Source organism: Equus asinus, chromosome 2 (assembly GCF_041296235.1).
Source record: "Equus asinus isolate D_3611 breed Donkey chromosome 2, EquAss-T2T_v2, whole genome shotgun sequence".
In the NCBI taxonomy this organism is placed as follows: Eukaryota; Metazoa; Chordata; class Mammalia; order Perissodactyla; family Equidae; genus Equus; species Equus asinus.
This window is the reverse complement of record NC_091791.1, coordinates 128,892,373-128,905,481: the sequence shown is the minus strand read 5'-3', so window position 1 is coordinate 128,905,481 and position 13,109 is coordinate 128,892,373. Positions and strand designations below refer to the sequence as shown.

Here is a 13,109-nt window from a genome sequence, read left to right as displayed (position 1 = left end):
TCCCCCAGGGCTTTGCAGCATGGAGTGGTGGGGACACCGGGACATAGGAGGCAGACTAACCTGGGTTCAAATCCCCTGTCAGTTCTTCTTAGCAGTAAGATCACAGACAAATTGTTTAACTTCTCTGAACTTTGGTGTTTTAATTTAGAATGAGGCTACTCTGATGTATGGGGATTAAATTAGATATCGTGTGTACAAGGGATAAATTGGATATAGAAATGCCCAGCCCAGAAAAGCACCCCAAAATGCTTCCCTTTCTTAGTTGTTTCTCTCTTTAGTATTGACCCCTCTTTCGCTCAGTTCTTTTCTTCTTCATTCAGACATGCATGTTTCCACTACTAGAAAACAGCAGTGACATGAACTTGCTCCCTTCTCCAGATACTTTTCCATCTCCCCACTTCCCTCCATTGACAAACTTCTTGAAGATGTGGCTGCTAGCTGCTCTCATCACTTCCGTGTCCTCCTAGCACCTGTCAGTGACCCCTAACTCCAGAGCACATGATCTCAGCCTTGACAATCCTGTATTTTCTCTGACCCACTCACCTCTGGGAGGGAGCATCCCCATCTTTTCTTCACTCAGTGGCACTCTCCCAGGTAAAAGTCAAGGTCGAGGACCCAGCATTGGTCAAGGACTACCATGGAAAGAGAAAGATTGCTGAGAGATGAACCACAGGGTCAGATTTTTGTTTCGTTTTGCTTTCACATGTTTTGGACAAATGGGGTGAGACTGTGTGTGCATATATTTGTATTTGAAGTAGGATAGGGATCCTTATTCTTAGAGGCTACAGGAGCTTTGTAACTGAGGGGGAGTTCAACGTGGGCCCAGCCAGGGGGAGCTGATACACAGCTGGTCTCAGGAAGGAGGTTAGAGCAGGAGGGAAAGAAAGGGTATGGTCCGTTTCACCAGGAGCCAAGGTTTACAGTCCATTAATTTTAACGTAATGCAAATCGGTTTGTGGAAGTGCTGACACATGTTATTTAAAAAGCATGAGTAGCATGATAATTAAATCTCTGTCTATATTTTATTCTAGCACATTTATAGTGTATCCTTGCCCAGGTGGTGTGATAAATTTCCAGTCTTATAATGATACAAACTGCAAAGTACCAAAAAAGAAAAAAAAGTGAATTGTGATGCCAAAAACAAGATGGGGTACATTCACATGAGCTTCATTATTTTGAGCTGAACTCTGTTTTTGTCCCTGAGTTTAACTGCATTGACTCACTAAAAATATCCCGAAGTTATGCTTTCCCGTATACAACATGAGGGGATATCGGTGTCTGTTTAATGTTTCTTTTTGGCACCTTCACTTTGAGGCGTGCGTTCTTGGTGGGAGCCAAGCATGCCCTAGGATTCAGACAGTCCTTCCCTGCCCAGCAGAGTATGGAACAGAAACGAGCCCCTTCCTGGGAATCAGGAGCCCTGAGTCCCCTGGGCCCTGGGGATGCCACTGCCTGGTTAATTGACCTGCCCTCTGGGTCTCTGTCATATAAGGAGCCAAGGTGCTGTTACTTCTAAAGTGAGCATTTTGTGACTTGAATTTTTATTTTTCCTCTTCATCTCTTAAAATAAAAATCTCCCAGCATAGTCCTTTACACATCTCTGAAGCTGAATTTCTTTAGTTCCAAAAACATTCAACTAGAAAGAACGGCCACCAACCTTGAAATGTCCCTGGAAGACTAGGAGGAAGGCAGGGAGGAGAGCAGAGGAGGTAAGCTGAGGCCTTGGGAGAGGGGCAAATGGAAAACAGAACAGAGTTGGTGACAAGGGTGTGCCACTCCCAGATTTGGGGAATCCCCTCCTTGTAAGTGCATAGTTGTACAGAGCATGTGACTGTACTTCTGCCCTTTTCATTGCAGTAGGCCTGTTGTTAATTCTTCCAAGAAACACCTCTGGGAGGAGGTAATAAAACCTTTAAGCTGATCTGGTATGTGAGGCCACTTGGGTCCCTGTCTTCAAGGAGCATAATCAGACAAGTCTGTCAACAGCTGCAGTTGGAACAGCTTTGCTTTGAGCACCGCTGGGGTACCAATTACCTCTGTTTGAGAAATGCTTTCCAAGGCCAGCTGTGGTTTTGGGGTATCAGGTGAGTGGTTGGGAAGCACCAGGGAGTACTAGAGGTCCATGTGTACTGTGTAGGAGAACGGCCGTGCATCACAATGAAATGTTGCATGGTAAATCCATCACGGAACGTGAGCACTGCAAGAGGCTTTGAGAGCTCCTCTGGCCAAGCATGTCTTCTGGAGAGTGAGGCCCAGACTCAGCTAGTGAGGGGTGGGGCCCGTCTCTACCTGGTGCAGAGCTGAGCTTTCTGTGTTTCCCACTGTAACACGCTATATATATGTCATTATTATGAAAAAAAAGTCCCTTCTTCAGGAAAAGTATAGGTAAGTAAAACAGCCGTGTACAGTAGGCCCTTAAACTATATGGCTTTTGTTGATTGCTTTTACCCTCTAAATATCGTGTTTTCTCCCTGCTTATGGGTATCCTGAGACTTCCAATCTTGCTTCTCCCAGCCGTCTGCTCTTAAATTCCTCCCTGCACAAAAACGAAACCTTTATATAACCTCAGAATAATATCTCAATGCTTCTTACATGTGCTCTTGCTCTCATTACCTGTGCCGAGGCTACAAGCTCTTGGCCACAGCTATTTCCAGTGTTTTAATCTAGACTCTTACCAGAGGGTGGAGATGGCATTCGCCTGGTCCCTCTCCTGGGCTGGTGATGGTTTTCTCTGTGGCCAGTTTGGACTGGAAACAACATGGAAACCAGTTTCCTTTCTGCAGTGTGTCTCTCAGCTTGATCCCTGCTTCTGCTTCTGTCTCCCTACTCCCTTCCAGGGGCCGTATTGGTTCAGAAGTCAATTACCAAATAATGCTAACTTGCCAACTCTGGTCTGCATTTAGGAAACCTACTACTTTCTCTCACTAGGCTTTTCCACCCACAGTTTGCCAGCCCTGGTTCTTTTTAAAACTTCTTAGTACATTTGTGCAGCTAGCCGATAAGAGCTCCTTTGGAAGAATCATGACAACCCTGTACTTCTCACATCTTTCCTCTTTGGCTTCCAAAGTGGGCCCATTAATTAAACAAAAGAAAAGATTACAATGTCTGTTTATTTTGGGCAGGTTTGTGATTCGAACAGAGTTGGTACTTTCTTGTCCATTTTTTTTAGCATCCTTTCCCAACCAGGAACATGTTGAATGTTCATTTGGGAAGACAGAAGCTTCCAGGATCGTCACCTCTGGTGTTGCTGTTCCTGTTACACACAGTCCTCAGCCAGGTTAAAGTTTGATGATCGGTCCACAAGGTAAACTTCTGGCTGAAGACACGTGGCCTGAGTTTATCCAAAACCCTGATAGTTGCCAGCCATTCTTTCTGAGAAGCAGACAGGTTTCATTCCCTTGGCAACAACTTCGTATGGAGATAAATTACAGAATGTTTCACACAGTCATGGCCCCATAACCAAATGGCAGGCATTACCGCGTCTGCTGGGTCGGTTATGAATGGGGTTGAAAGGTATGGGTCTTTAAAAACCAGGTAAATTGGAACATACTTGAACTTTACTAAAGCTTCTAGACATCCTGGGACTTAGAATTTGAGAGAATTTGCTAGTGTAGTTGAGTTCTTTCAAAGAATATTTATTGAGATCCTCTGTGGTCTGCTAAGGATACAAATGTTAAAGACATGGGTCCTGTCCTCAGGGGCTCCGAAATACCAGGGGAAGGAAGTGAATAACTCTAACGCAATATCATACGTGCTATGACAGAGGTTTATCCACACTGCTTTATGAACTCCAACGAAAGGAAAATGAATTCCAACCAGAGTTTGGTTCAGGGACGGGTAATGCAAAGCTTAAATTTAAGCTGGATCTTGATGGAATTTTCCATATGGACACATTGTGGAAGGGCATTCAAGGAGGAGGAAACAGCATGAGTGAAGGCCCAGAAGCCTGAAAGCTCTGGGAAGTGCTGCTTTGTGTGGCTTATCTAGAGGATGAATAGGTAGGAGGGTCAGGACATGAGGCTATGAAGGCACACTGGAACCAGCTTCCAAGGACCTTGCAGGCAACGACTCACATTCGTTCAACACCATCTCATGTACCAGACACTTTGCTAAGCACTCTCTACTTGGTCCCTCATTTAGTGATCATAGCATCTCCATCAGACCCTTCTGATATCCATAGATACATGATACATGAAACAGAAGCACTGTTTCTCTATTTTCATCCAGGAATGTTGTATCTAGAGGAGCAGTGAAGGATGAAGAAAATAAAATCTTCGTGTGACACAACATCTTTGACTGTTTTGGGCCTAGTGCAATTTTTTCTAATGAATAAGCCTTGTTAATAAAAATCAAGTGTCCAGTTTTTTATTAGGAAGCATTTAATATGATCGCAAGACCATCCATGTGTGCTGCAGTTTTCAGTGTGCTTACTAGAGGCAAGTCAGAGCAGATGAGAAAGAACACATCAACTGTGGTTTGATTTAAGGACTTCAAAGATGTTCTCTGTGTCTTTACAGGATAAATTCTTCAATTTGAGGTCCCTGACAGATGGAGTAATGGATGAGCTTCAAGGGGATCCAGGAAACCCTTTAAATTGTATAAAAACATTTTCTCTGCTAATACATTTGTATGTGGGCTTCTACAGAGAAAGTCTGTTCTTTTATATAATTCTAAAAAGGATCTGTTGGTCCCCACCATAATAGGAGCCACTATGGAATGTACTGTCCCCACTACTTCTTCAGGGCCTGGATGATAAAATCCCAGCTTCCTTGCACTGGAGGCATGGACTTGAGAATCAGACAGACCTGGATTCAAATCCTGCCTCTGCCATTTGCTGTTTGTGTGACTTCAGCTTTAGTTCCCTCCCTTGTGAACGTGGAAAGTAATATGGGAACAGAGAATGAGATTCATACACGTGTAATAAAGAAAGCAGATGAATTGCCAGGTGATTGAGAAGGGAACGAGCTGAGACAGGAACGCTGGGGAGCATCAGAATCCAAGGGGTTTTTGAGAAAAGGGGGCCAATGAAGGAGACTGAGAAGGAGAGGCCAAGGAGCCAGGAGAGAAACCAGAAGGGAAGACTGTCCGGAAGCCGAGGGAGGGGATGACGTCAAGCAGGGAGCCATCAGACTAATCCACTTAGATGAGGACAGGAAGGTACCTTTGGATTTTTATTGTAACTTTTCCAGAGTGTGCTCAGGAAGCATTTGATGAACTAGTTAAAGACTCCTCCTTTATTAATTCAACATAAATCTTCTGAATGCCTATTGTGTAACAGGCAAAGCTGTTGATGCCATGGAACTTGGTTCATGAGATCTCACCTTTAGAAACTTTAGGCAATGACATAATTTCTACTGCTGCATTTGCTAACAGGCATTGGATAAGCCCACCAGAGAACATGTGGGTCCACTGTGTGGCCTTGAGCAGGCCGTGCAATCTCTCCAGGCCTAAGGGATAGAGACTAGATTATCTGTAAAGTTTCCCCAGTCTAAAATGAATCCTACATCACTGTCCAGTCGAGATGGGGGTGGGAGTGGCAGTCAATAAATGCCTCTCACTTACAAAACTCTAGTTGCACTTTAGAGCTCTTCATCTTACAGGATGTTCCCTCGTAAACTTCACAGTCCTCTTGTCCTTCCCTGCGATTCCTGAGCCTGCATGGTGCCTATACCCATGTTTGGTGGATGGATAAATGTGTTTCATCTGAGGATTTTTTCCTCCCAGGGAATCCTGTTGTTTTAGCATGGAAGCATTACAAATGTTCTGTAAAACAAAAATAACATTTGCTGAATGCACAACCATGAGCTAGGCCCTGTGCTAGAATTATTTCATGTACATAACCTTGTTTGGGGGGGGAGTCCTTTTTATGGAGCTTTCACTGTGCTGTAGATCAAGTAATGTTTCAAATAAAGGTTTTCCTGGACCAAAACCACAAGCAATAAAAGACTGATACAATGAGCTTAATGCATAAGGTGAGTTAATCCTGGCCGCCTTACACCCAGCTCACCAAGGAGCTCTTCTTTATTTGAAATTGGCTTCCAAACCTGATGACTTTCTGAGCAAGACATGCTTTCCTCTAGCTACTTTGAAGTTTGCGTCTTTCTCGCATGTGTGTCTGTGTGTACACTCAAAAAAAGAGGCTCTAAATGAATGTCTCTCAGTTTCTTGCCCTATCTGCCCACAGATTTGTTTCTTCTTTTTGTGGCAAGTATGGGCCAATAGCCCAAGTATTCCTAGATTATATATTGTTTGGTGGTACCCTGGGAGAAGAGGACGGATCACACGGCGAAGAGGACTGCCCTGGGCTGCTGACCCAGCCCTTGCTCAGCTGGGACCATGCTCTTGGGCAGCCAGCCCTGTGCTTCAGGGAGCTGAGTTCATGGCAGGGCCCAAAGAGGATGCTGTTGCTTGACGGAGTTCCCATCAGCAGGACCCTGGGTCAAGGCAGGAAGTAGTATTTTCTTCACATGTCAAAAAAGGGTCTTAGAGGGCCAGCCCTGGTGGCCTAGTGGTTAAGTTCAGCGTGCTCCACTTTGGCAACCCAGGTTCAGTTCCCAGGCGCGGACCTACACTGCTCTGTTAGTGGCCATGCTGTGCTGGTGGCCCACATACTAAAAAATAGAGGAAGATTGCCATGGATGTGAGCTCAGGGCAAATCTTCCTCAGCAAAAACGAGTCTTAGAGTAACTCTTTCCCGAGTGTTCTAATTCAGATTCTTCCAGTTAGTTCTAATTAGTTTCTTCTCTGGAACTTTCTAATTAGTTTCTTCTTCCAATGAGGCTGATGACTACTCTCCTCAGATAGTTGCTTCTGGGGCCCAAAGACCTTCTGTGAGCACCCAGACTGAAGTGGCCACGCAGTCACTCCCCGTCTGGTCCCCCTGTTCCTGTTCTGTCCATCACTTATTACAGTCAGCAGGGGTATGGGGCATTGTTGTTGACTGTCGCCCCCCTCCCCTCAATAGATATAACTTGGTGAGAGTGGAGACCTATTGGCCTCATTCCTTGCTGTGTCCCCAGAACCTAGAAAAAATACTTGGTGCATAGTTGGTGCTTAATGAAAATGTGTTGAATGAATGAACAGCAAGTGGAGGAAAGGAAAGAAAGGGAAAGACGGAATGTGAGAGAGAGGGAGGGAGGGTGGAGGGAAGGGAAGAACATAGGGAGGAAGGGAGATTTTAGCAGGGATACTAACTCTTCTTGGATAAGGAAGCTGGGACTGAAGTGACCATGGTTCTCAACACTCGTGAGGGGTGCCCTGTTCCCTTAGTGTGGTTCATCTACCTGCTGGAGCCCACAGCTCTCTCTTAGGCCTTAACTATTCCAGCACTGACAGGCCTGGAACTGCCCTCACAGCTCCTTCTCTAAGGGGAGTTTTGCTCCCAGGACATTAGCAGCACCATACACCCAAAGATACCAAGGGACAGTGTGCAAGGAGGCAGTCGGGTGTGGTCCAGGGGACCCAGAGAGGGACTGTGGCCACCCAGCTCAGCCTCTGCTTCTCCACCTCACCATTGTGAAAGATGACATTTTCCTTGTGGATTTGGGGCAAGGAGTGCAAATCCATGTCAGTGCTCCCAGCGCTTAGTAGGTGGACAGGATAAGGTAGCTCCTCCGTTTGCGTCTTGTGGCATCTGGGCTAAGGATCCTTATTTCTGGCATGCTCCTGTTCGTTGTTACCCAGCAGGTGGAGAGAAAGCAAAAGAATGTCCTCTCTTCCTGCCTTCCTACCTCCCATCCTACCTGGCTCACTGCTTGCTGTCCTTTGATTTGGTGTCTGCTGCATGTGAGACATCTGTGTTGCTGTGACAAGGGTGCTGCAGTGACAATGGTGTTGCCATCCCCACTCTGGTGTTGCATCACCAAGATGGCTTTGTTGGGGTGTGTGGGGGGGTTGTTTCCTTGGCTACTGCTCCCGGCCTGAGTGGGAGCTGACACTCTTCAGTGTGTATTTCAGCAAGTCGACCCAGTGGGACACCCGGCAGGCCGGCTTCTCCGAGAGGGTGTGGGCTGTGCAGCCAAGAGCAGTGGGGGCGGCTGCCAGGTTTTGAGAAAGTATTTGAGGCATCGAGGCTGTGCAGGGCCCCACGCCCTTGCTCCCTCTCCCCTCCTGGCTCTCCCGCTTGCAGTTTTAATATGGGCGGGAGCTGGATTAAGTGTCTTGGCGGAATCCAGCAACTGGAGTCCTTTCTGGCAGAGGATGGGGAGTGCACATCAGGATCACATTCCAGATGTAGGGACGCAGATTTGGGAAGGATAAAGGAAAGAGAGTGAGAAAATTAAATGTGGCGAGAAATGGATTTTCCCTTTCTGCCGTCTGAAAATAATTGAGTTATGTTATTTTGTAAAATAATCTGTTTTGAGGTTTTTCCTGTTCCCCCTCATACTACCAATTGCCTTACTGATTTGAAGAGGGGGAAAAAAAAGCACTCATTTTGGCCTAGTGCTGTGATTCCTCCCAAACTTGGGCCAGGTTCTAAGAGGTGGCTCTGCCGTCTGTTAAGAGTGTGGAAATGAGAACCGGAGGAGGTCTGGCCTCCCAGGGAAGGGGCTCCGGACCCGCTTTGTCAGGTCCTGGCTGGCTCCTCCCACCCTTCCAGACAAGTGCCCACTGCATGGCCGTCCCAGCCTTCCCCTTCTCTGGGCTTTGAAGGGCTTAGTCACGTTTGGCTGGAGGTCCTCAAAGGTGTCTGGGTCACCTCATGATGTGTCAGAGTTTCCCTCCCCTCCTTCTCAGCTGTTCCTTAAATTCTGCTCCTGGCTTCTCTTTATGGGGGCTTAAGGGGGAGTTCCCAGGTCAGGGTGGCCTTTACAGTGAGATCTCTTTATTATCAGTCCAGGGAATATTTAGTAACTGTGCTTTAACTGTGGAGTGTGATAAGATGGGCCTTCAGGCAGCTGTCCAACAGAAATCCCGTCAGATGGGTGTCCCTTTAGAAGCAGCCTTCCTGTGGACGGACAGAGCAAGCATGAGGCTTTCAACAGCTTCAGGTCTGGGCCAGATTTCAGAAAATTCATATCCTGGCTTAGCCACTTATCAATGGCATGGCCTTGGGTAAAGACATAACTTCAGTGTGCCTCAGTTTCTCCATCTGTGAAATGCCTGCAAAAATAGTGTTTACCTCTGGTTGCTGTGAGGATTAAATGAATTAATGAACAAAATGTACTTAGAACAGTGCCTGCTATGGCTCAACTCATATTACTTAGCATCATTGCCATTGTCATCATCATCTTTAATTACTATCTGGTGGCCTTGTGTGCAAGTTAGCTTTGATTCTCTGAGCCTTAGTTTCCTTATGTGTAAAATGGGTGTAATACTAATAAGATTGTCAGGAAGATGAAGAGAGAATATATGTGAAGACACTTAGCCCAGGGCTTGACACCCAGTGGAAACTTGGCAAAAATGAATTCTCTTGTCCCTCTCCAACACAGCCTGCCTCTGTATAGCCTGTCAGCTGTTTGGATGGAAGGATCCATTTTCCTACAGTCATGCGCCACATAAGGACATTTCTGTCAACAGTGAACCGGATATACAACAGTGGTCCCATAAGATTAGTACCATATAGCCTAGGTGTCTAGTAGGCTATGCCATTTGGGTTTGTGTAAGGACACTGTGTGATGTTCGCACAATGACGGAAGTGTCTGACGACACATTTCTCAGACAGTATGCCCGTCGTTAAGCGATGCATGACTGTATAGTTTGGCTGGCTGTGTGATGGCAAGTATAGTCCTTGTTACTTATTGTAATTTGACATGAGTTAACATAATCATCAGTGTAAATGGTCAATTCCTTTTCTCACCTTCCAGTTCTTCCCTTTGCATCTTCTCTTCTGCTGTGAATCAGTCAGGCAATTAGTCTTGAGGGCCTTGTACTTGTCCAGGATGTACTAGGAAGCCCAGAGCTCAAGCTTAAGACTTTCTCTTTGGATGTCAGACTCAACATGCCCAAAACTCTTTCCTAACCTCCATTGCATTGTTCACATCACCATTCCCCCATTAATCTTGAGTTATCTTTGATTCTCCCTCTATCATTATAATACCCTTCATTCAGTAAAGGCCAGCCCCCTGGATGGATTTTAAAGGGCCACTTCCCTCTCCATATGAAAGACCAATAGCCTGAAAGGAAATGGACCAAAAATACTTGAACATGGAGCTCTTAGAGATGCAAATGCAAATGACTTAACTATAGGTAAAGATGCTTAGCTTTGTTCATAATAAGGACAATGCAGTTTTAAACTACACCGAGATACTGTTTGTTACGGTGTAGTAACAAAGATCCAAAAGCAGATTTCACCTGAGATAATGAGGGTATTGGGCTTCCTCTTGCATTGCTGGTGGAAGTATAATTTTGGTAACTTCTCCATGGAAAACAACGTGGCAATAGCTAGCAAAATTATAAATGCACATGTTCTTTTGACCTTGCAATTCTATTTCTCAGCCTACAGCTATTCTTAGATTTAGAGGAAGCAACAAATGCACTTAATTATTTATTGTAGCCTTGTTTGTAATTGCAAAGGATTGGAAACAATCTAAAAGTCAAGAAAGGGAAACTGCTGAAATACGTTATATTTCATCCATACAAAGCAATGCTATGAAATCTTGAAAAGAGAGGATGAGAATTTCTGTATGTCCTGATCTGGATGGATTACCAAAATAAAGTAGTAGGTGAACAGAAAAAAAATTACTAAAAGAAAGTGGAAAAATGCATATTATTTGCTCAAATATACCTAAAATATCTCTGGAAGGAAACTTAAGAAATAATATTGTTCCTAATAAGGAGTAGCTAGGGTAAAGAAGTAGGAGGATAATATTTCATTGTTTACTCTTTTATACCTTTTGAATTTTGAACCATATGAACCTTAGTTTTAAAAAAATGAAAAGGAAACAAAACAAAATCAAGACATTCAGACAAATAAACCATTGCCGCTGGGAACTTCTTCAGATCTGGGACAAAATAAATATTCCATGGATCCCCTTCATTGTACAGTCAGTTAATGAGAGAGGAAACCTGGCATAATTTTCACAAATTAAAGACTGTGAAAATAAAATCTGAAGCAAATATGACAAAACATTAAAGTGAGTTGAGTTGAGCACATAAGTATTTCATACTATCTTTCGGTATGATTGAGTTATTTTGTAATAAAAAAGAAAAATTGTATAAGTAAATAAATAAAAAAATGGATAATTTGCCTGGCATGGCTTTGGTGTTCTACTCTGGGATTGTTGTAGTTCCATTTTCCTCCATGTTCAGCACTCTCATGCTAAGTTTCATCACCCCCCTAACTGCCCTTGTACATGGAGACCCACGTTATTTTATTGTCGTTTTTGCATTCTCATCTATGTGTGACTCATTACTAACTTTCACGTGATTATAAACTCTGTAAAAGGTAAAGATTGTCTCTAATTCAGAAGTCAGCAAACTTTTTCTGTAAAGGGCCAGATAGTAAATATATTAGGCCTCGCGGGCTAGTCTTTGTCGTGATTACTCAACTCTGCCATTGTATCACAAAAGCAGCCTTAGATAACTCATAAATGAGTGGACGTGGCTGTGTGCCAATAAAACTTTATTTACAAAAGCAAATGATAAGCCAGATTTGGCCCAAGGGCCGTAGTTTGATATCACCTAATTCATAGTTTTCTATCATTGAATTCATTGTTATATACCCTTTCGCTCTCTCCCCTTTGCCTGTCTCCCCCTGGAAAAAGGCTGATGCTTTGTGTGTGTGTGTGTGTGTGTTTGTGTACATATATGTATGTATTTGTGGTCCCTGGGACGGGAGGAAGTGAAACAGGAAGGAGAAGTAAACATAGTCTGTTTCTAGATTAGGGAGAAATCCAGGCCAACTATCTGGTCTCTCAGGCAGCAGTGGAAAATGTGAAGGAATAGTTTTTTAAGAAAAGGTAAAATCATGACTCTCAAATTTAAAAGGAACATGTCAGAAATTTTATTTAGCTCGTTAATCAATGAGGGAACCAGTATGATGTTACCACTGGTTCAAAGGAGAGACCAAGGACATATAAAGACCTTCAGGATTGATGAAAGGAATTTGCTGTAGATGAAAAACTGGCCTCTTGGGGAAGAAGGAGGGTTTATTATTTGCATTTCCATTGACAAAATTCATTTGCATTTCTCTCAGTTTTCTACAATTTATAGAATCGTAAAAGAGCTCAGGTAAGGACAGTGACAGGCAAAAGGTGCACACCTATAAAATTAGATGATCCAGAAAAGGTTATTAAATGATGCCTAATTATTCCCTGGGAAATATACTCAGATCTTTTTTTGGTCTTTTCAAAGTTTTTCACAATTTTGTGTGATAGAAATAATATTCAGTAAGCTCATGTTACTCTAGATTATAGAAGATCTCGAAATCTAGGCCTGAGGTTTTCACACTCAGTTTGATAGTGATAGGCAGCTATGACAGATACTTGAGCCTGTGGAATAGCAAGGTGGAAGTTCAGGAGGGAGGTAAGTTTACCAGCATTACTCTAAGTGAGGACTGTGGTTTGACCAGGGGAGGTGGGGTGGAGTGGACAATTCCAGGGACCATTTCCAGAGAGGCAGCATGATGACATGGAATCACACAAGATTGAAGTTAGAAAACCTGCATTTGAGTCCCACCACTGCTACTTACTACCCCTGCAACATTGAACCAATTTGCTTAACTGTGTCTGAGGATAATATTCATTGCCTCAGAGGCCATTGTATTAAGTGAGGAAGCACATATCTTAATACTGAGCGCTTTGCCTGGCCATAGCAGTTTGTAATAAATGTTAGTTTCCCACCTTCCATCTGGGGTGCTTGCTAGACACAAGTATGTGCCCTTAGGCAATTACTTCAGCAATCTGAGCTTTGGTTTATCAGTTCAAGTGCAGAAAATGATATCCACCTCACAGAGTTGCTAAAAGAATTGGCACGTAATGGTTCCAGGAAATAATAGTTTCCCTTTGGGGGTTCAGGATGGCCTCACAGAGGAGATGAATCAATAAGTCAAGTCTTGATGGATGAGTAGATGTTTTGTACATCAGCATTTCCAGATTTCATAAGATTTCCCAGCACAATAATTAGTATGCCTATAATTCAGTTTTATTTTATTTATGTTCGTCACATAA

The 13,109-nt window shown here is 43.9% G+C and overlaps 1 protein-coding gene across 5 annotated transcripts in view; it reads left to right on the top strand.

Moving 5' to 3' along the window:
- The window catches only part of THSD4 (thrombospondin type 1 domain containing 4), a 546,849-nt gene that overhangs the window by 210,355 nt on the left and 323,385 nt on the right, over nt 1–13,109 (top strand). The window lies entirely within an intron of this gene.